The 19,899-nt window shown below is 43.8% G+C and overlaps 1 protein-coding gene and 1 long non-coding RNA gene across 44 annotated transcripts in view; one reads left to right on the top strand and one right to left on the bottom strand.

The window, feature by feature from the left end:
• SORBS1 (sorbin and SH3 domain containing 1) overlaps positions 1-19,899 on the top strand; it is a 232,866-nt gene that overhangs the window by 60,243 nt on the left and 152,724 nt on the right. For 41 of the 43 annotated variants that reach the window (XM_040254614.1, XM_040254594.1, XM_040254592.1 and 38 more), the window contains one exon: positions 1,957-2,044. The gene's annotated coding sequence lies outside the window, so the exon portion shown is untranslated. Of the gene's footprint in view, positions 1-1,956; positions 2,045-17,081; positions 18,243-19,899 lie in introns of those variants that run through there. The other 2 variants (XM_040254615.1, XM_040254616.1) reach the window with 1 other exon arrangement.
• LOC120873732 lies at positions 2,825-17,082 on the bottom strand. The gene is made up of 3 exons (XR_005723520.1): positions 16,694-17,082; positions 5,672-5,680; positions 2,825-2,836 (listed from the first exon to the last, which is right to left on the bottom strand). It is a non-coding gene; the product is annotated as an uncharacterized LOC120873732 (long non-coding RNA).

Below are 19,899 nucleotides of genomic sequence, written 5' to 3'. Positions count from 1 at the left end.
AGACATCATGGAGGTTCTGGAAATACAGGAGGGTTGAGTGTTTCGACCCCTTTGCTTCTAGGGTCCTGCAGACTCTGGGACAGCATTGATTGCCCTGAGGGAGTGACAGATGGGCATTGCCTGGCAGCGTGGCTGAAACTAGTGGTATTTTTGATCTGGGCACTTGGCAAGGTCAGCTTTCAAAGAGTACACATGTGGGCTGTGCATCAAGTCTTGGTAGATGCTGCTGAGGCAGGTGGCATAAGGTGGAGTGTTTTAAGACCTTAAGATAATACAAGGTCTGGACAGTATCAATCGAAGGGGCTTTCATAAGTGTTGCTCCAGCCCACACTGTCCCTGTCATTCGCACCTCCCCTTGGTTAGCCCCCTGCCTGCCGTACTCTCATTCCTGCTTCAGGCTTTCCTCTGACCCCTGGCCATGTTAGGGTGCATCTCTCCCCCTCAGTTGCGCTAGAAGCCCCTACTCAGGGCTCCCCTGGCGCCTGCACCTGCCCAGATCTTTACATTCACCTGTTGTTTTAGAAGTCTCTGTGTGTCTGAATCTCTTGCCCAAAGAGAGCCTCTTCATGTATCCATCACTTTGCCTGCTGCCTGGCGTGTAATAGTACTCAGTAAATACCTGCTGAGTGAGAGAATCAATACATTCTTTGAGGGGAATGATATAAATAACTCCCTTCCTGACCTTATAGTTGAACATTGTTCATTTATTACAGTGCTTGTACCTGTATATAAGCTTATGGATAGCCTTGTATTCTAGATGCATATTTAGGGACATTTTTCTAGCATAAAGAGTGTTTCAGACAGTTTGGAATGTTAACCTAGCACTTTTGAAGTAGCCAGTTCATGGTATTTGTGAGAACTACTTCTGTACTTAAAGCAGTACAATTTTATTGAAAATGTCACATTAGAAAACAGGCCCGTAGGGAATCTGATATAACTTACTCTTATATTCTTTGGCAAATGAAGGTATGGCAAGTGTTTTAGTACAGAGTAGGTTGGCTACTTTACCTGTGTTTCCTTGAATTAAGTATTTAGCTTTGAGAGAAACACACACATACCCCTGTGTATATGTGTATATATATAAAATTGACTTTTTGCTTTGTAATAGAAGACTGCTGTGCAGGGGGGCATAGTGAAAGAGTCCTGGGTTGAACCTCAGTTCTAGAGACAGAGCCAGTTCTAACTGTAGGAGTAGGTAAGTCAGTTTCCTCCTTTCACTTATGTAAAATGGGAGTGATATTCTTGTTCAGGGGTTGCAAATGTCTACAGAAATGAGGTCACTAACTTAAGTTGCTATATGTGCTTATACCTTTTTTTCCCCCTCTTAGAGCTCAACCCCTTAGAACAAAATTTTCCACTTTTGTTAGAATCATAGGGAGAGGGAAATATTTCTGTATCATGAACAAAATAACACAAGGACAGTGATCACCATGGCTTTTCTCTGTGCTGGGGAGTGATAGGGACTGTGGCATATTGGAATAGCCAAGCCTGCCTGTGAAGGGCAGCTGTTTCTTAGCACCAGCTGATTATTTTCAGACACGAACAGGGGCCATGTTGACAGATTCTCTCTTTTTTTGAAAAGAGAAGCCAGAAATCTGGGATTTTATATGACAGTTCTTGATTTTTAAATTTTTGGCTCAAATTTTCTAAACATATCCTGCAGATTACTATAATACGTCTACAGGCTAGAGGTGACCCACTTGGCGTCTGTCATAGATGGTCTCAGGAGCTTCTTTCTGCCTGAGATCCATCGATTCTCACAGGACCTTTTCAGCCAGTGAACTAAAGATTCGGCTTCCACCAGGGGAGGTCAGGGTGAGAAGGAAGTGGGGCTGGAAGATGAGGAGGGAGGTTTTGAGTCTAAACAGAGTGCCTAGCCACTGGTATTTAGAAGGCCTCCTTGGAGAGAGGCCACCGGGCGCCTGCTTCAGATGTCTTTTATGTTTGTCATTGCAGGAGTGGCGTTTGCTGGAAGAGTTTGTGAGACCTTCTCCCTGCCCAGAGCCCCAGGACCAATGCATCTTTCCAGCACCTTACACCACTGGTAAATACGTGGCTTATTTTATTTGTTGCTGCTGCTGCTACAACGGAGGGCCCTATTTTCAGTGGACTATAGAATGGGATTTTCAGAGAACCACACTGCGTTTTCTGTCATAGAAGGAAGGGAACTGGGGCTGGCCTAGGCATATAGGAGTTCTGCTACCTCCTTGGTTCTGCTATTTATTGTGGGTTCTTAGGTGCATTTTTTTTTTTTTTTTTTTTTTTACCTCCCTGGGCCTGCAGACAGTGAAATGACTCCTGCTCTGCTGAAAGATTATATGAGAATGCTTCCAAGGGAATAAAATGCTGTGCAAATACGGAGTAATCCTGTTTGGTTCTGAGATGTAGAGCCGGGTGATTCTGTGCTAACAAGTTGAGAAGTGAACACGTATGTTAGAAACATGGATTTTTAAATACATATTTCAAGTCCTCCAGAGTGGTTCTTCAAGGGATTTGCATTTTTGTTTTTTTCCTTCCTACCACTCCAGCTGCCATTTTTTAGAAAGATAAATTAACTCTGTTTCACAGTTACCTTCATTTTTATTTGCCATCAGATAATTTCACAGTTAACAAATGTTCTTCCGCTTTCCGAAAGAAACATCACAGCAGGTAAATGTCTTGCATCTGTGGCAGCTGAAAGAGGTAAAAATATGTCCTTAATGCCAGTGGGTTCTAATGCTAAGAGTGATTGGAGGCATACTAGCTAGTTGATGGTGAAGGTCTCACGTGAGTTCTGAGCTGGGGGGACCATGAGCCAGGAAGGCAGTATGACCCATGTGTCTTGATTCCAGCCATTCTTTATTGATTGAGAGAAGCTGATTTGTTTGCTGCTGACTACCTGGTCCACTCCTAACTAGGTGGATCAGATGCTCTTACGACCCAGTGAGACATGACCTGGAGGCATGACCACCTGGGGAGTATGTAGGTTGCTGGGGTGGGGCAGGAAAGAAGGGCAGTTGGTCAGGCCCAAGGTTAGGGACCCAACTGAAACATGGGAGGCTGACTGTCCCCATTATGTGCCTAGGGGGACACAGTGGACATTCTGGCTTCCTCAGAGTCCCATCTTTTAGGAAGAGGTCTATGGTGGAGTCCTCGGGGAAGCAGGTGGTCTCAGGTGGGTGGGACACTTCCTCCGTTCAGTAAACATACATGAATGCCCACTCTGTGCCAAGGCACTGACTGCTCTGGGCACTGGGGACTCAGTGGACTGAAGCTTGGATTTGAGTGGGGTGACAAGAACGTGACCTCCATGAGGGCAGGGGTCTTTACTTATTCACTGCTCTCTACCTAGCTCCTAGAAGAGCACCTTGTACATAGTGGTGGGTGCTCATGAAATAAGTGTTTTGTGAATGAAGGAAATAACTAAATAGATAATAAAACTTCAGGGAGTGATAAGTGCGATAAAAGAAGTGAGGAGTTCTTTTTAACACCAGAAGCATTCGGTTTGGGGGTATAGCCAATGAACAGTTTTGTGATGGTTCCAGGTGAACAGTGAAGGGACCCAGCTGTACATATGCATGTATCCATTCTGCCCTAAACCTGAGGGGTTCCTTTTGAAAGAGGTCTGAGAAGGTCTTTGTTTGGAGAGGGGTGGATAGAAACTGTGTGCAGAGATCTGAATGTAGTGAAGGAATCTGGGGAGAAGTGGTTAGCAGAGGAAACAGAAGGCAAAAAGAAAGGCCTTGGTGTAGGCTGAGCTTGGCAGGATAGAGGGGCAGGAAGGCAGTCCCAGTCTGGCTGGCCTTGAGCTGGGGAGTGGTTCTGGGGAGCAGAGTGATATGAAATGAGGTCAGTGGTAGGTCTTATAGGCATGATAAGGAGTTGAGATTTACTCCAAAACCTTGTGTGTGATTGGATACCTTTTGAGAAGTTTGAGTAAAATAGTGATATGATCTTCTTTGAGCTTTAAAATTATTTCTCTGAGTTCTGAATGGAGAATAGACTACTGGGGACAAGAATAGAATCAGTAGGTGGCCCTTCTGGTCTACGCAAGAGATAAGGGCATGGCTTGGATTAACATGGTGAATATAAAATGATGTGATCTGGTCAAGCTCAGGGTATATTTTGAAGGTAGAACTTGCTGGATTGAGTGAGTGTGTGGTATGAGCGAAAAAGAAAGTGGGTAAGTCCAGTATTTTTGGCTAGGTGAATGGTGTTGTTATTTACTAAGATGGGGAACAGAGAAGGAGGTTTGGGGAGGACCCTGAGAGTTCCATTTGGGCATATTAAGTTTGAAATGCCCATTCAATAGTCATTTAGAGATTTAGAAATTCAGAGTTGGCTGGAGCTGGAAATGGTACCTTTGAGAGTCATCAGCATGTAGATGGTATTTGAAGCTATGAGACTGGAGATGATGATTCAGGGAGAGAAAGAAGGGATAGGTAGAATTTGGACAAAGAAAAGAAAGGCAAAGTGTCGATTTTCCATATGAAATTCCTACTAAGAGGTGAATGAAGACACATCCCTAATGAATAAGGGATTTGTTCAGTCACCAAGTCGTGTCTGACTGTTAGCTACCCGATGGGGTGCAGCACGCCAGGCTTCCCTGTCCTGCCCCGCACCATCTCCCAGAATTTGCCCAAGTTCATGTCCATTTAACTGGTGATGCCATCCAACCATCTCATCCTCTGTCACCCTCTTCTCCTTCTGCTTTCAATCTTTCCCAGCATCAGGGTATAAACTGCTGAATAAGGGATAAGTTCCTGTAATACAAATATAAATGATTCAAGTGAGATGACATGAAAATAGTGATAAAGCCTCACCTTATGTTTTTCTAAAAAATGAAAATATAGTGACTCCTCCAAATCAAGAAAATTAGTTTTAGAATTGCGTGATTTAAAATCTGGCCAGCTGAGTGAATTATAAACTGCATTTATGCAATTGGCACATGGCTGTCTTTGGCTGGCAAGCAGAAGGATCCAGCATCCTTTGCCAAGAATAGCCTGTAAGTTACACTGTTCTTTATATGCACTAGAACTTCAACAAGCCATTTTGATGAAGTTTAATTCACTGATAGTTAATACATCGCAAGTTTTTTTCATTCTCTGATCACACTCAAAATTTCATTAAGTGAAGGTTTGTTAAATGGAGAGCAGCCCCTGAAAATCAGTAATTTGGCGGTGAAAGTTGTGATATAATTTTCTGAAAAAGCCAAACAGACAACCTTGATTTGCAGGACCATAATTTATGAAATATTTTGATATCTTTGAAATACCAAAGATAAATGCTACAAGATAATTGCCTTCTCCGCTACAAGATAATAAAGCAGCAAAAATAGACAGTGATGGTTGTAGTAGATGTATGTGTTTCGGGACCACCCATACACCTTTAATCGTCAGCCACTGATATGAGAAGATCATTTTTTGAGCAGACACATTTTCCATTTTCATCTGTTTGTGGGGTTCTGGCACAGAATACAGCTCTATATTGGTTTTGTCCCCTTCCCAGAGAAAACACCCCCCTGAGCTTCCTGCATATTTTCCCTGGGCTCCTTGGTTTTTCTGTTCCCACATTACCTGGAAATCTCTTTAGTCTGGTTATCTCCACACCCCAGAGACACTTTTGCCCCCTTCCCAAAGTTACCAACTCAAAGCCTGTCCGCCTCCTTCTTCTCCCAGGTTTAGGGTCCCACCGCCTCTGGCTGCCCTGTGAGCCTCGGGTTAGCCCTCCCCAGACGTTCTTGGATATCTTCAAGATCCTCTTCTTTGAAACATTTCCACTTTTTCTCCAGGCTTGGTTTTTTTGTTTTTTTTTTAAAGGCCTTTTGTGCAAATGACAAAAGCATGGAAAACTGTGCAGCTGTTGAGGGCAGTGGGCTAAGCAGCATGCTGAAATGTGCTGTTTCCAATTGCCCAGGGTAATGGGCGGCCCTCACTTGTATCTCAAGACCCTTGTGTTTCAGTGAAAATATTCTCAGTGAGACTTAGGGAGTATCTAATCTCTGGAAAATGAGCACTTATTGGGTAGCATTCTATATCTGAAACCACTGATTTATGGCAAAATGAAGGTTTCAGTGGAATGTTCATGACGATTGACAGCAACCCTGGTTTTCACTGGTCATCTCTTCTCAGAGTGGAACCTAAATAACATTAAAAAGAATGAAACCTACTGGCAGTCATAGGGTGAGGATTTCTTCTGTTTCCTTTTCAGTAAGTGGTTTTAGGAATGAGGGGAAAAAAGTTTTTTTGGTACCTTCCCATGCCCCCAGAGACTTGAGTGGTGGGACATTTAAAAATGGCACTATCTGCCTTATGTTTTTTTAAAAAAAAGCCAGATGTGCAGAATAGGGCTTCATTGCTTGGGTGCATGTGGGCCATCTTAGGAGGAGCTGCTGGAGATGAGTAACCTTGGAGGAGGGCGGTGGTATGTGACGGGAACTTACTTTTCAATCTCAACCCTCTTGGTTTATGTATTATCTTTCAAAAGAATAATAGTACCTCTTCTGGGCTTAACAAATGACCTAGACAAATCTAAAGTTCCTTGACTTCTTGTTTTTATCGGGACTCTTGCTTGATGTGTATGTTGACCAAGGTCACTGTTGGTTCAATCTCCATTGCCTTTATTTGTTGTAACGCCACATATCAGTGGTCATGTTCATCAGCAACTTGGTGTGAGGCTTTGGGAAGAAATTTTCCTTTACTGTTCTAGGTCCTTCTGCCTGGTCTAAGATTTGAACTGACATCAGACAGATTAACAGGAGAAAACTAAACAAAAGTGTAACAACCTGTATGCAAGGGAGAGACCCAAGAAAACTCTTTAGCTAAAGATAAAAGAGGATGAGAGTCACTTATGGGAGTTGACTGTAAGCTAAGGTAAGGTTGTTAGGTAGATTAGTCATCATCTTATCCATTGATGAGAGCTTCTAGAGGTCTGATCATCCTCCTCTACCTGGTACAGCAGGGAGACACCCTTATAAATGAAGATTTACCTGTAAATGTTTCTTCTAAAAGGGTCACTTCTGTTTGGTTTTCAGAATTTTTCCCATGTCTGTTGTTTCTTAGAAACTATAACCGGGAAAAAAAAAAGGTTCCTGCAGGAGTGTGTTTAAAAAAAAAAACTACATTATTTGTGCTTGAATTTGCACAAATTCAAAGGTTAAAATAATTAATATGCCAAAGAGATATGTTTTGGGGTGGCAAATTCTGTTCCCCTACGGCCTCTTTAACTTGACCTTCACATTTCTGTGTGTTACAAAAATGTCAGTCAGGCCAATTTCATTTCCTCTTTCGCTCTTTCAAAAAGGATTCAAGGCTGTTTCTGGCTAATATTTTACTCAGCCACCTTAGACAAATGTGAATTCAAATGGGGTGTAGTTGCACAAATGAGTTAGGCACAAATTATATTCGTTTCAATGGGCCATCTCCCTGCTGCCCTGTAGAGCAAAGTCTTACTATTGCATTGTGGATCAGAACATGGGATTTGGAATCTGTTGTGGTTGATAGTTCCTAACCCCAGAGTTCATTCAAAATGATCTTCCCAAACTCATTTTCCTTGTTTTAAAAATCTCAGTACCTGTCAGAAAATGTCAGTAATTTGCCCAAGTTGTAAGTAACTTTTTTTGAAAGCAGAGACTGAATCCAGTGTCTAGGACTAATGAGCAGATCACCACATTGGAGTGTGTGCTCTTTTGGGGTCCGTTTCTACAGGGGTCATTGTCTAAAAGTATCTTCCTGGGCTACCATGTTCGTTTGCGTTCCCAGGGGTTCATGAAGCTGTTTTCCGGCCAACGTTTTTGGGTCCTACAGAGCCATGACATTCGTTCTGTGCAGCGGCCACATTTCTTAGGTGTTGATGTTTCTCCAAGAGATTCACACATTTGATTTTATACTTTTAAAACAAACAGGGAGTTGTATCACATTTGCCAGCCAACCATGTGTAAAAACAAGATACTTTCTCCTTTTCTATCTAGTCACTACAAAGAGAGAGAGATTTTTCAGTCCCTCATCCTCCTCACCAGATTTGGGGAAGTAAATGTTAGATTGTGCTTGGGGATGCCACTGAGATAAGGCCATCAACATCATCTCCAGTGATCACTGAATGTCACGGAAAGAAATGATCTTGATTGCACTAATTTAGACTAGGCACCACCTGATACCTGCTTCACAGCAGTGCCCTCATCCTGCAGTCTCTTATCAGCATAGAGATGACTCTTTCTGTTTTCCTCAGTAAGAGAGATTTTCTCCGGTCTGCTGATTCCATCAGTGATTTAAAAGTAAAAAAAAAAAAAAAAAAGGTTCCTGCAGGAGTGTGTTTGAAAAAAAAAAAGACTATATTATTTGTGCTTGAACTTGCACAATTGAACTTTCACTTTTATAATCAGGTATTGATTCTTAGGCTTTTTTGTGAGAGGAAAGGTCAAGAACACCCCCCCACCCCAGAGGCACATGTACCAACATAATTTGCATAGATAGTACTTTTACATTTTAAATAGATGACCTTCCCCCATCTGGTTATCATGCCTTTTAACTTACTCACATAAACCATTAGCATACCATTATAAAAGTGGCTGCCTCTGGGTACCTCTGGGTGGCATTTCTGATTAGACAAAAAGTTTAGGGAAAACTGCTATGTTCAAGGCAGCCTGACTTTGATGAAATGTGCAACTTCTGGAATTGTCCCAACATGGACTCAAAAGCTGAAAATACTCTTAAATGAATTTCTGTTGTTTTAATTAAGGAAGTAAAGGTATCTTTACCCTTCTTGCTTTCTAACAGCTAATTTCAATCTTTTTCCTCAAATTTATGTATTCCCCCATCCTCATTCCCCTTGGGAAAGGGAAAAGCTATTATAAGGGAATAATATAGGTTTAAAAAAGAGCGTATTTAAAAAAAACAGTGATATAGAATCCATTCTTCATTTTCTAATAAATTTGTGTTTCTAGACACTGAATTTGCTTCCTGAATTAATCATGTTTATAGCATTTTGTCCTTCAAATTAACTGTCTATGCTGCTGCTGCTGCTAAGTCGCTTCAGTTGTGTCTGACTCTGTGCGACCCCATAGATGGCAGCCCACCAGGCTCCACCATCCCTGGGATTCTCCAGGCAAGAACACTGGAGTGTGTTGCCATTTCCTTCTCCAGTGCATGAAAATGAAAAGTGAAAGTGAAGTCCCTCAGTTGTGTCCGACTCTTAGCGACCCCGTGGACTGCAGCCTACCAGGCTCCTCCGTCCATGGGACTTTCCAGGCAAGAGTACTGGAGTGGGGTGCAACACCAGTATTTAAAAAATTTTTAAAGTAAGTGACCAGAATTTTCAAAGTTGGGGAAGTTTCACATGATTGGGTTTCTAGCTGCTGTGCACAATGAGAATATCTAACAGTGCTGAGCCATATTCTTACATGGCACAGTATGGGCTGGAGTGGAACAACCATTGACCCATCATGTGAGAGCGTCTGAGTCCCAATTTGTTGCGGTCCCCAGACCATCTTCTGTTATCTGGTTGGCCCTCCAGCCTATATAACTTCAGCCTTTGTAACTCCTGACTTTCAGTATCAGTTTAAAATCTTATCTTGACAGATCAAAGGATCTTGAGGTTCAGCAAAGAATCATTTTGGTATCCCCTTTTTAAATGTGGAAACTACATTTACAATGATAGAATAGTTGTCTGTGGAGTGAAACATGGTTTTTTTTTTTTTTTCCTTAAAGAGATTTATGCCTTTTTAAATAAGAGAGGAAGGAAAGACAGCAATAATGTAATTTTTCAGTATTCTTTACAGATATGCAATCATTATATTAATTTTGAAACATATCATGTACTCTGTATAATGTGGTTTGCTCATAAAATTACCATGTTGGAAACATTTATACAAATCTACTAATTATATTTGCTCTTAAATAGTTCCAGTTTTTTTTTTCTTTCTTTCAAATGGAGCTGAACTACTGAACTTGAAGGAACTTGAACATTTCTTAGTTTCCCTTTTTATAATAAGCAGACAAAAGTATAAAACTGGATGACAGAAGTCCCTGATGTTTTGGTGAAGCAGAGCTGTTCGTTTTTTGGTCCCTGGTACCTTATAGGAAAGGAGCGTCATACAAACAAAAGCCAACAAGCAGTCCTAAAACTTTAATAAACATGTGAATTTAATCTAAATCATTCCCATTTTACAAGCTATTGTGATCAGTCTGTTTCTAATAATGCCCTTTTCCTCCTAAAATTATTCCTGTAAACTTCCGAAAACTAAATGCTAGCCAGAATGGAGATAGCCTCTCAAGCCTTTTTCATTTTTAGCTGCTTGGCTTTGGGTGAAAGCTCTTCGGACACTCTTGGTCTGCTGGACTGGTCAAGGAAGAGACAGTAGTTCTCATTCTGGTAACCTCCTGGGCCCTTACTGGCCACCTACGCTGGGACAACCCACCCTCCCTAGGCTTTGTTTCTTATATGTAATGAGATTGTGTTTGCATTTCACTGAAACCCCAACAGTCTAGAATTGTCATGGTCTGTCACGTGCCCACACACGCCGAGCTGCACATGAGTTCTGGGAAACTCTGGGGACCAATTACATAACCAGTTCTAGGGGGTTAGAGGGCCAGCATCTCAATGTGAAACCATTAGGTGGTGTTTCAGGAAGCACTGAGGAGGTACAGTTCTTTATGTCTCAGCAAAGAAAGAATTCAATGAGAAGCAAAGTGATAGATAAGAAATGATGTATTAGAATAGGATGTTCATGAAACTTACAAGCCATTGGGGTGAGAGAGTGCCACACCCTGAAAACTTTCCTTTATAATCAAAGGAAAAGCAGGGAGGTGGAGAAGACCACCTTCTTTCTCATTCTTGAGTAGACATCACACTTTCATCATTAGCTCCTCCTCCAGGTTGAGCAGGGGAGTTTTCTTGTCTCTATATGGTCAAGCTGATACTGTCCTGGCTGTGGACAGGGTCTTTCATACTGAAATGTCACCTTCCCATAAATTTGGTTTTCATGTGTGCAGCAGCATGATCTGGGGTCATTAACTTACTGAGCTCACTGGGCAGGATGTGGGGCTCATGCCACCATTGTCTACTGTTTTTGGGCATGTCTTGTGCTTCTGTTGCATGGTTTTGTTGCTAAGCAACCCTGCTTTTGGAGAAGGCAATGGCAACCCACTCCAGTACTCTTGCCTGGAGAATCCCAGGGACGGCGGAGCCTGGTGGGCTGCCATCTATGGGGTCGCACAGAGTCGGACACGACTGAAGTGACATAGCAGCGGCAGCAGCAGCAACCCTGCTTTCCTGAGTGATCATTAACTTCAGGGGTCTCCCATATATTTTATATATATATATATATTTAATTTCCAATTCCCTAGTGGAATTAACTATTTAATCACCTATTTTGTCCCTTAACTCTGTCCCTGTCAAATGGAGGAGGATTCCTAATGCCATTTCTTACTCATGGTTACCTGGAATAAACACGAGAGAACAATGTATAAGGAGTTCTGTACTCAGGAGCTCACAGTGTCACCCTGAGCTTGTGAGAGAGTTCTCTAGCTCTGTTTAGTAGATGGTGTGGGCAGATGGATTTATCTTCCTGGCATTCTATAGAGTATTTCCATTGATCAGCTCCCAGCCTGACCCATGTTGGCTGGTCAGTCTCTTGGACACTTGAATTTACCAATCCTGCGTGATGGTTTTCCTTTATTTCATGATAGCAGGTCCAATACCAGTTGTGAACCATCTGTTGGCCATTATGAGTCAAAATTGTTGACCAGAACAAAAAATAAATGAGTGACAGACAGATGTTAGTGGGGTAAACATGTTAACACAGGGCGATGCCCTAGAGGCCGCTAGGGTGTTTTGCTTGGGGCTGGATCAGCAGTTGGCTCAGGCCGTGCTATGCTGTCCATTGGCTGAGAGCTTATGCTGGCACCAAGAACATGGAAAAATAAATAACTATACACACAGTTCAGTATAACATACATACAATATATGGAACCTATAGGAGTATGCTTTTTATACTAAAAGTATTTGTATTGTGTTTTTAGGAAATTTATTTCAGAACTAAATGGCACTACCATGATTCAGTGCTGCTTGGGTTGGCATTAAATGGACTGTGTGTGTAGGAACAAAGCAGGGACCAGCTGGTGAAGGCCTTGCTATTGTGTTAATACAAAGGATCTTTTTGGCAGAGTCCTAGGCTATATTCTTGGTTCACATGCCTGGAGATACTGTGTATTTGCAACTCAGCATCTAAATCTGTTTACTTGTTTGGGGACTTCTCTGGCGGTTCAGTGGTTAGAACTCTGTGCTTCCACTGCAGGGGGCATAGGTTCAATCCCTGGTCAGGGAACTAAGATCCCAAATGCTGAATGGTGCTGCCCCCCACCCCCCCGCAAAAAGTGAGCAAAATCTTGTTTACTTGTTTCTTCAAGCAATGGTTATGGAGTAGCTAATAATATTTGCATAAAATCTTTTGGCATGTGGATACACACATAGACCTCATCCCACTTAGGTGTGCTGTTTCAGAGTCCAGACAGAAGCATGGGCAACAGCCTGCATGAATGGATGACTGTGGTTTCCATTTCCTTTTACTTTCTTCTGTATTGATGAGCAGAGGTCCCCACAGCTTGGCCCAGGCTATGCAGGAAGGAGCTGAGACAGGTGGGCAGAAAGGTTGCTACAGAGCAGTGCTTGGACAGGCGTTCCCAGGAGCAGAGGAGGTGGGGAGGGTGGTCTGCTGAGCATGAGTGGGGTGGGTGGTCTGTGGCCATGGCTCTGAGGAAGATGGAAACTATTTGGAACAGCTGCTGTGGGTTGGGCACCAGGGACCGAGCAGGAGTTGAAAGCAAGGCCTGCTGTGTGACAGGGAGGAAGCCTGTGTGTGAAGCAGGTGTGGCTTGGCCATGTGACTCAGGGGAAGAGGGAGGGGCTGGGGGCAGGAGTTGGATGGTTGCTTGGTGGACTGGCCTTGTGTTGGCCTGCACTGACCCTGAGAGTGTGGCTGTATAGGGAGGTGTTAGGATGAACAGCAGAGGACTGTAGGAGCTCTGGGGTGCTGACGATAGCTTTTCTTACTACTTTATCTCTGAACTCCTCCCATCATGCATGCCCTATTGGGCCATTCCTCTCTGGGGATCATTTTGTACATAAGATTCCTTTTGCCCTTTCCTTTGGTCTACCAACTACTGGGCTGGACATCACTTCTGGGAAGCTGTTCCTGATTGCCCTCTTTCTATGCTGGGTCAGCTGATTCTTCACCGTGTCCACATGTCTCTCCCCGCATACTGTAGAAGCTTGTTTACAGGCTGCTGGCATAAGTGATTGGATGGTTCCTTGAGTGCAAGACTGTTCTAGTACTCAGCAGAGCACTGGACATACAGAAGGTATTCAGTAGAAGGGGACATGACTGGTTGAGCGGCAGTATTTAGTATAATAGTATAATGGAATGTTAGCACTGGAAGAAAACTATGATGGCAGCTAGTCTAACTCATTCATTTAATTCTATTTTCTTATAGACATATATTCTTTTCCATCCAGGATATTGAGTATAGTTGCCTGTGCTGTATATACGGTAGTACTTTGTCATTTATCCATCCTATATATAAGTTTGCATCTGCTAATCCCCAAATTCCAATCCTTCCCTCCCTCCACTTCCTGTTTCTAGTCCATAGATAGGTTCATTTGTTTCATGTTTTAGAATCCACATATCATATGGTATTTGTCTTTCTCTTCCTGAGTTACTTTGTTTAGTGTGATAATCTCTAGTGGCATCCATGTTGCTGCAAATGGCATTTCATTCTTTACAGCTGAGTAATATTTCATCATATGTATACACCACGTCTTCTTTTTGCACTTACCTGTTGATGGACACTTAGGTTGTTTGCATGTCTTGGCTGTTGTAAATCCACTCCTTCAATTTACAGATCACAGAGAACTGAAACTCAGAGAGGTTGAGTGCCAGGCCTGATGTCACACAGCTTTGCTCGAGGCAGAGCTGGGACTCAGTCACCTCCCCTGACTTCACATGCCACGTTCTTTCCGCTCTAGCATAGCAACCTCCAAATTGTCTGCGGATGACTTTCCAGGGTGTGAAGGTGGTGAGTCTCTGCGTCTGCTTCGCGCCCGGGTGCAGCCTCTAATCACTATTCATAGCAGGCTGTTATCTCATTCTTCTTGTCGGGAGGAAGACTACGTCCTGACAGCGCTTTTCCTCTGCGTGCTGCCAGCTTTACGGCAGCTCTTACCTCACTGCTTCCCCTTCCCTTTCCGGGTTTGTCCTTGTTTATCTTTGGGGTGAGCATCAGCAACTGTTTCTAAGTAAACAGAGGAATTGCAGATTCAGGGCTTGTGGTTTCAAACACTCAGTGCTTTTGCTTCAGCCTGTCCCTCCTGGCTGTTGTCACTCCTGCGCCTGACTCCAGGTTGCCCTCAACGCCTGTTAAAGACCAATAGTATGGGGTGCAAGTTTCCTTCTTGGAGCAAGCAGAACCTCCAGGGCACTTAAAGGAGGCGCCTTGGGGGAGAGAGAGAAAGTTACCTCTCAGTTTCCAGACCCATCCCTGGAGTATGGGATACCAGGTGGAGTGTCTAGAAATGCTTGTTTGTATATTTTCCATCTCCAAAATGTGACTCTGAGATTTTGGACAGTATCAGAGATTTGAATGTTCTTTTTAGGGTTAAAGTCTCGGCGCGACAGAGGGTGGGGTGTGGCTAGTTCCCTTACTGCCTGTTCATGAATGATGCAGTTTTGTGAGGTCGGTTTCAGTTCACTGCGGATCGGCTGAACTCTCTGCCCATCTCCCGTGGTCCAAAGTATCTCAGGGTCAGTTCCAGGAATGGAAGATCCAGTCATTGAGCACAAGGGATGGGTTGACTGGTTTGAACCTTTTGGTTCCTCTGTTAACTAACCAAATAGTACATGATGAAAAAAAAATGCTCATTTTTGAAAAAGTACTTTGAAGACCAGGGTCTTCAAATTCATTACTTTAGGGAACTCTCCAGCACTGCCTTCCACAAGCACCTCCATATTCTCCTCCCCACTTTTAATAGTAAGAGCTAGATGGTGTCCAATGCCCCCTTTAACCCACTTCAGCTCAAAGGTCCTTTGGCTTCAGACGAGCCCACGGTCTTTGTTATTAGAGGTTTCTGAAGTCACTTTAGACCTTCTTGGCTCCCAGCCACTTGGGAGTCTGTTTCAGATTCCCTCTGGGCTGGTCTTGAGTTCCAGGTATTGAACTGAAAGTACATCAGCCAAGGATTTGGACTGCGTCAGAAGTATTTTGATTTGCTGTATTCTCTGCTTAGCATCTACTCATTTCCTTTAGGGATGTCCCCTTCCTTGGAATAAATGACTCCTGAGGTGCTTGTCTCAGTGAGTTAAGAAGACATTCCAACCAGGCGTTTCCATTCAGGGATCTTGGCTTGTCAATCAGGGTCACTGGGTGAGAAGGACGTCACCAAATTTGCAATGTTCCTGACACTCACTCCTCCCTCTCCCATCCCCTCACCAGCAATGGTCCTTATGCTGGCCAGTTTTGAGAATGACCACCTTGAGACAGAACCAGCCTTGACGATAGCAGGTGTCAATTGGCAGGTGTTTCTAAGGTGTCAGCGTCTCACTGCAGCATCTCATCTTACCTGAAAGTGTATCCTAAGAGGTGTCTCAAGTGGGGGCCTCTCTTGAGCCCCAGCCAGAGCTGAGCTCTCCTCCAAGAACTCCCAAAATGAGAAGGGGCTCTCTTGGGGTTCCAGAGCTGTGTTGGTTGCTGAAGCCAAAGGACCTCCTACCCAGAGGCTCTCTGGGGTTCATCATAAGGACCCTGAGATAGCCAAGACTTGGCTACCGTTTTTGGTAACCACTTCAGGCTCTTGGTCACATGAAGCATATGGTCAGCCAAAGTACTACCCCCTCTCCAGTTTCCTCCAAAAAGATGTAGCCTTCACGTTTTCACCTTAATTTCATTTTGTTAGATTTGATTCATTGTATAACCTATGAGCAATTTTATCATCTTACAAGGTGATGGTCCCTCCCTGATTTGTGTCACCTCCAGACACATGTTCTTGACCAAAATGAAGAGGGTGGGGCTAAATCCACATGTGTGTGACCTGGTGGTTCAGTTGTCTCTATATAAACCTGCCTAAGTTGCTCACATTTCTTTGATGGTATTTGCAAGGACATCATGGGACTCAAGTGAAGTTACACTCAACTGAACTATTAGTCTAATCTAATCTAAAAGGGAATGGTTAATTTGGTTTTTATTCCTAGTGAACCTGTGTCAGATCTTGTGAAGTCTCCAGGCTAGAGATTCTCTGGGTATCTTCTAGAACCTTCCTCTTGTTAATCACTTCCTCGTCTTTCAACACCATTCCTTTCTCAGAGGTTTCTGAAGGATTAAGTGATTCATGTCTGACATCTGATACTTCGAGTGCGGCTGTCAGTTCTGTGGCTCTGATTCATCTGAGCCTGAAGACCTGATTTGACTTAAAGTGGCTGTGGCTTTGCTCCTAGCTCCACACCTGTCTTCATTTTTCAGTCACTCTTACCAGAGGTGCTTCTTCCTGGATGAGGAACCATCTCTCAGATGGAGGAGGTGTGCAGTACCGGTCGGCAGCTGTTTCTCTGCCTGCTGTCACATTACACTAGCTTCCCTAAGTAGGCCTGTTAACTTCTTTGCTTTGCTTCTGGCTCTGATCATAAGTTTAAAAAAAAAGAAAGGAAAAAAACCAAAAACCCACCCTTCACAGTTATTCACATTTCTCCTGTACAGATAGTACCATCCTTTTGTTCAGTGTCTAAGCGTTCCCTTCTCCTGTGGCCCAGACATGCAAATTGAGCATTCCCAGTGCTTTGCAGCCCTTTACAGAACTTTCCGGGGCTTTCCTGACTCCAGTCCTCCCCACCCTTTTGGACTGCAGGAGCTTTCCCTCCGAGCTCAGGTAACCAACCGCTGCCTTCCCTGTGTGCCCTTCTGAGAAGTTTGCTTCTTGCTGTCACATTCTCTCTAATTTTAAGTGGTGACTGGCTGCCTGGGCTGCCTGGTATAACTGTACAGGGCTGGGTTAGTGACTCACAACAGGGTTCAGCCATGCTGACCACCCAGAACTTTTATTCCCACCCTGACTCCCCAAGAGACGAACTTTTTGGAACACCCACCCAGGGCTGGGCTGGCCTGGGCTGGGTCCATTGGAGCCCTCTGCCAGGGTTGAATTCTCAAGGAGCATCTGGGCCTCTCCTTGAGCTAAGGCACAGAACCAAAGCCGCCCAGCCCCTGGGTCAGAACCAAAGGAAGGGAACAGACCAAGGATGGGCCAGCAGAGAGAATGGACTGCCTGAGCTTGTAGCAGGACATTTGGGGAAGGGAACAGAAGGGGAGGTTGGAAAGTTTGCTTGTGATAACTTTGAGGACTCTCTAATCCAGGGGGATGCAGGTAGCGGGGCATGCCGGTTTTCTGGAACTGGGTATTGGAAGAGTGCTCTGAGGCGCATGCTATTTTGGGATGAGTAAGTCAAGGAGCAGCTCTGTCCTGGTGCCTGTAAGTGTCTCCCCCTTCCTCGTTTTAGGCTTGTCATTCCTGTAAAGAAAAGCACCCTAACTCCCTTATTACAGATTCAAGCTAGATTGAAGTTTCTCTTTACTATCTACGTAAAAGGATTTACAGAAAAATCTCAGGGATGTCAACCTAGGGGAGAGCTCTTTAAAAGGCTTGTTTTAAAAAAATAAATAAAGGGCTCTTATTTTTAAGGAATGTACATTTGCATACAAACAATGAAAGTGCTAATTAAAATGATTCTCACATAGTCCTTTTGCCGTGTGGGAATTGCTGCTTGGCAACTCTTGTGGAGTGCGAGTGCTCTGGGAGTAATAAAACACTGCTCCTTCCACGCATCTGATCCACAGTGTGAGTGAGTGCCTTTTATTTGCAAGCACCTGTGCTGGAACCAGGGGTGTCGGGGTGGAAGGCCAACCTAATATTTACCCCTCCAGGGTGGCATGAGCCTACTGGGGAAGTCCAGGGAGAATCAGGATGAGTTGGTCAGCCGGCTTCTGCAGCTGAAAGCTGAGTAGGAATTAACAAAGTACCTACAAAGGTCCCACCTGTTAGCTCGGTCACACCTGTTCATCTTAATAACTGTCAGCATTCTGACCTGTAGGGCTTTTTCCCCTCCAGGTTGAGGAGTCTAATTCCCCTTTGAAACTATATGCCAGCACTTGAAATACTGCTGTCGTCATCTTCATCCTCAGTGGCATCAGCTATCGCTGGGCGCCTGCTGTCAGCAGCGTCTGGACTTGGTGAGCATGGGTGGGGCTAGTTTACTACTAGGTGATAACGAAAGCCTTTCGGTTCCACCACCACCTCCTTACCATTGTAAAGAAGTGTGTTAGAACACAGGAGTTGCAGAATAAATATTTGTGGATGGAAATTTTTTAACTTCACTAAGAGTGCAGAGTCTGGGGAATATCCTGACAGTCCAGTGGTTAGGACTGTGAGCTTCTGTTGAAGGGAACACAGGTTTGATCCCTGCTCCAGGAACCAAGATCTCCTTACCTTGTGGCATAAAAAGAAAAAAAAGAAAGAAAGTGCAGGGTCCGGAGAGGCACAGACCCAATTTCAAATCCTGGCTCCTTGCCATGCATTCTTTATGATCTTGGCTTGCTTGTGACTTAACCTCTGAGCATTCTTTTCCTCATTTGTGAAACTGGGATTAAGGGAAGGAATTCATGACAATTATGATGGGCTACATAGTATGGGTGTATAGCAGCACGTACTATAGACTTAGGCTGCATGTGTGTGCTCAGTTGCTGAATCGTGTCTGACTCTTTGCGACCCGTGGACTGTAGCCTGCCAGGCTCCTATGCCCACAGGACTTTCCAGGCAAGAATACTGGAGTGGGTTGTCATTTCCTCCTCCAGGGGTCTTCCTGACTCAGTGGTTGAACTCACGTCTCTTGCATTGGCAGGCAGATTCTTCACCACTGAGCCAGCTGTGGAGCTCTCACCTGGAAAGAGTTAGTCTGCCAGAGCTCAGATCCCACCTCCTAGTTGTGCAACCAGAAGCACATTATTGAGCCTCTGTTTTCTTATCCTTAAAACAGGGATAATAATAATACCTGTGTCAGCAGTTGGTTAAAAGTAAGAATTGTCCAGCACCCTGTGCCTGGCATATAGTGTCATATAAATGTTTGGTGAATTTTAAAAAACGGTAAAACTATGTCACTTGAGTTCTTATAGAATTCCTGTGAGGTTAGACAGGGCACGTATCATTCCCTGTTGCTTATTTTTTTTTTTTTTTTTGTTATGTTTGAGGGGAAAAAATGAAATTCTTTTGGGTTAAAAGCAAATCTGTCTGGTAAATATCAAAACTGGAACCCATGGTCTTTGCCATAAAAGAGCATATGGTACATCTATATGTATTTGTCAAGGACACATGGATGTACATGCAAATTTTAATACTTCAGTATAATTTCTAGACAGGTGAATAGCAGCTATCCCTCTCCTGCACCTACTGGCCTCACTCAAACATGCTGTGGTTCCTGCCATGCTGCTAACTGATGTTCTCTGTGAATTACAGCGTTGAGCCTCCAGTTTGTTTCTGGGACTTAATGTTGCCCATTTAAACCTCTTCCGGATGCTCACTGCCTTAGTGTTGCCTGCTCCCTGGCTGGGCTCCTTTTGGAGACCCTACTGTATTTATGTACCTGATTTCATGAGCCAATTCATTCAGCAGAAGCCCTGGCTAAATAGGAACACTCCCTCTTCCCTTGCCTTTATATTTGCTGTTGAAACTCTTCATTCTCTGTGAGAAACTTAATTATGAAAGCCGTGGATCGGGGAATGTAAAAATAGCTTTAAAATGCTCACGTTTGCCAATCTCCTGTCAATCTGTAGGCAGAGAGCTTTAGATTGAAATGTTTTCATGTCTGTTCACAAGCATGAGCGCTTCTTAGAA

Source organism: Oryx dammah, unplaced genomic scaffold (assembly GCF_014754425.2).
Source record: "Oryx dammah isolate SB20612 unplaced genomic scaffold, SCBI_Odam_1.1 HiC_scaffold_14, whole genome shotgun sequence".
Taxonomy (NCBI): domain Eukaryota; kingdom Metazoa; phylum Chordata; class Mammalia; order Artiodactyla; family Bovidae; genus Oryx; species Oryx dammah.
This window is presented reverse-complemented; position numbering and strand designations above follow the sequence as displayed.